Source organism: Arachis hypogaea, chromosome 3 (genome assembly GCF_003086295.3).
Source record: "Arachis hypogaea cultivar Tifrunner chromosome 3, arahy.Tifrunner.gnm2.J5K5, whole genome shotgun sequence".
In the NCBI taxonomy this organism is placed as follows: domain Eukaryota; kingdom Viridiplantae; phylum Streptophyta; class Magnoliopsida; order Fabales; family Fabaceae; genus Arachis; species Arachis hypogaea.
In genome coordinates, this window is record NC_092038.1 from 53674291 (window position 1) to 53677821 (window position 3531).

The following is a 3531-nucleotide window of genomic DNA, read 5'->3' on the forward strand; positions in this document are numbered from 1 at the left end:
AAGTTTGGTGTCAATTGCATGCTTAAAAAAGATTTTTCTTGCATTTTTTGAAAATTCATGCATTCATGGTGTTCTTCATGATCTTCAAGTTGTTCTTAACAAGTCTTCTTGTTTGATCTTGATGTTTTCTTGTTTTGTGTTGTATGTTGTTTTTCATATGCATTTTTCATTCATAGTGTCCATGCATTAAAGAATTCTAAGTTTGGTGTCTTGCATGTTTTCTTTGCTTCAAAAATTTTTCAAAAATATGTTCTTGATGTTCATCATGATCTTCAAAGTGTTCTTGGTGTTCATCTTGACATTCATAGTGTTCTTGCATGCATCTTGTGTTTTGATCCAAAATTTTCATGTTTTAGGTCTTTTTTGTGTTTTTCTCTCTCATCATTAAAAATTCAAAAAAATCAAAAAATATCTTTTCCTTAATTTTCTCATAATTTTCAAAAATTTGAGTTGACTTAGTCAAAAATTTTAAAAATTAGTTGTTTCTTACAAGTCAAGTCAAATTTTCAATTTTACAAATCTTATCTTTTTAAAACTTTTTCAAAAAAGAATTAAATCTTTTTCATTTTTCTTATTAATTTTCGAAAATCCTTTAAAATATTTTTCAAAAATCTTTTTCTTAATTCTATCTTGATTTTCAAAAATTATACTAACAAGTAATATGATTGATTCAAAAATTTGAAGTTTGTTACTTTCTTGTTAAGAAAGGTTCAATCTTTAAATTCTAGAACCATATCTTTTAGTTTCTTGTTAGTTAAGTAATTAATTTTAATTTTAAAAATTAAATCTTTTTCAATCCTATCTTTTTATCATATCTTCTTATCTTATCTTTTTATCATATCTTTTTGAAAATTTATCTTTTTCAAAATTTATCTTTTTCAAAAAAAAAATTGATTTCAAAATATCTTATCTAACTTCTTATCTTATCTTTTCAAATTTGACTTTAATATCTTTTTCAACTAACTATTTGACTTTTTGTTTGTTTCTTATCTTTTTCAAAACCACCTAACTACTTTTCCCTCTTTAATTTTCGAAAATATCTCATCTCTTTTTCAAAAATTCTTTTTAATTGTTTTAAAATTTTTTTATATCTTATCTTTAATTTTCGAAAATCATTAACTACTTTTTCAAAATTATTTTCGAATTCCCCCTCTCTTCTCTTCTTCTATATATTTATTTATTTACTAACACTTCTCTTCACCCCTCTTCATCTCCAATCACTGCCTCTATCCTTACACTTGTGTTTGGATTCTCCTTTCTTTATTCTTTTCTTCTTCTACTAATAATAAGGATCCTCTTTACTGTGACATAGAGGATTCTTCTTCCTTTTCTTTTTCTCTTCTCTTTCATATGAGCAGGAACAAGGAAAAAGGCACTCTTGTTGAAGTTGATCCTGAAACTGAAAGGACTCTGAAGAGGAAACTAAGAGAAGCTAAATTACAACAATCCATAGACAACCTTTCTGAAATTTTTGAACAAGAGAAGGAGATGGCAGCCGAACCTAACAATAATAATTCAAGGAGGATGCTTGGTGATTTTACTAAGCCCACGTCCAAGTTTGATGGAAGAAGCATCTCAATTCCTGCCATTGAAGCAAACAATTTTGAGCTGAAACCTCAATTAGTTGCTCTAATGCAACAGAACTGCAAGTTTCATGGACTTCCATCTGAAGATCCTTACCAGTTTTTAACTGAGTTCTTACAAATTTGTGAGACTGTTAAGACGAATGGAGTAGATCCTGAAGTCTACAGGCTCATGCTTTTCCCTTTTGCTGTAAGAGACAGAGCTAGAACATGGTTGGACTCACAACCTAAAGATAGCCTGGACTCCTGGGATAAGCTGGTCACGGCCTTCTTGGATAAATTTTTTCCTCCTCAAAAGCTAAGCAAGCTTAGAGTGGATGTTCAGACCTTCAAGCAAAAAGATGGTGAATCCCTCTATGAAGCTTGGGAAAGATACAAGCAGATGACCAAAAAGTGTCCTTCTGACATGTTTTCAGAATGGACCATATTAGATATATTCTATTATGGTCTATCTGAGTTTTCCAAAATGTCATTGGACCATTCTGCTGGTGGATCCATTCACTTAAAGAAAATGCCTGCAGAAGCTCAAGAACTTATTGACATGGTTGCAAATAACCAATTCATGTACATTTCTGAGAGAAACTCCGTGAATAATGAGACGCCTCAGAGGAAGGGAGTTCTTGAAATTGATACTTTGAATGCCATATCGGCTCAGAACAAAGTGTTGACTCAGCAAGTCAACATGATTTCTCAAAGTCTGAATGGATGGAAAAATGCATCCAACAGTACTAAAGAGGCAGCTTCTGAAGAAGCTTATGATCCTGAGAACCCTGCAATAGCAGAGGTAAATTACATGGGTGAACCTTATGGGAACACCTATAATTCATCATGGAGAAATCATCCAAATTTCTCATGGAAGGATCAACAAAAGCCTCAACAAGGCTTTAATAATGGTGGAAGAAACAGGCTAAGTAATAACAAGCCTTTTCCATCATCTTCTCAGCAACAGATAGAGAATTCTGAACAGAGCCCCTCTAACTTATCAAACATAGTCTCTGATTTGTCTAAGGCCACTTTAAGTTTCATGAGTGAAACAAGATCCTCCATTAGAAATTTGGAGGCACAAGTGGGCCAGCTGAGTAAGAAAGTCACTGAAACTCCTCCAGTATTCTCCCAAGCAATACAGAAGAAAATCCAAAAAGAGAGTGCAAGGCCATTGATGTAATCAATATGGCCGAATGCACAAGGGAGAAGAAGGATGAAAATCCTAGTGAGGAAGACCTCCTGGGACATCTCTCAAACAAGAAGGAGTTTCCTATTGAGGACCTAAAGGAATCTGAGGCTCATATAGAGACCATAGAGATTCCACTAAATCTCCTTCTGCCATTCATGAGCTCTAAAGACTATTCTTCCTCTGAAGAGGATGAAGATGTAACTGGAGAGCAAGTTGCTCAATATCTAGGAGCCATCATGAAGCTGAATGCCAAGTTATTTGGTAATGAGACTTGGGAAGGTGAACCTCCCTTGCTCATTAGTTAACTTGATACATGGGTTCAGCAAACTCTACCTCAAAAGAAACAAGATCCTGGGAAATTCTTAATACCATGTACCATAGGCACCATGACCTTTGAAAAAGCTCTGTGTGACCTAGGGTCAGGCATAAATCTTATGCCACTCTCTGTAATGGAGAAGCTGGGGATCATTGAGGTACAACCTGCCTTATTCTCATTACAATTGGCAGACAAGTCAGTAAGACAAGCTTATAGATCAGTAGAGGACGTGTTGGTAAAGGTTAAAGGCCTTTACATTCCTGCTGATTTTATAATCTTAGACACTAGGAAGGAGGAGGATGAATGTATCATCCTTGGAAGACCCTTCCTAGCCACAGCCGAAGCTGTGATAGATGTTAACAGAGGAGAATTAGTCCTTCAATTGAATGGGGACTACCTTGTGTTTAAGGCACACGGCTATCCTTCTATAACAAGGGAGAGAAAGCATGCAGAGCTTC

General features: G+C 34.4%; 1 non-coding gene across 1 annotated transcript; it reads right to left on the reverse strand.

The window, feature by feature from the left end:
• Positions 1 to 1887: 1887 nt before the first annotated feature.
• Positions 1888 to 1991, reverse strand: LOC112793372 (small nucleolar RNA R71). Its single transcript, XR_003198067.1, has one exon. It is a non-coding gene; the product is annotated as a small nucleolar RNA R71 (small nucleolar RNA).
• Positions 1992 to 3531: the final 1540 nt, after the last annotated feature.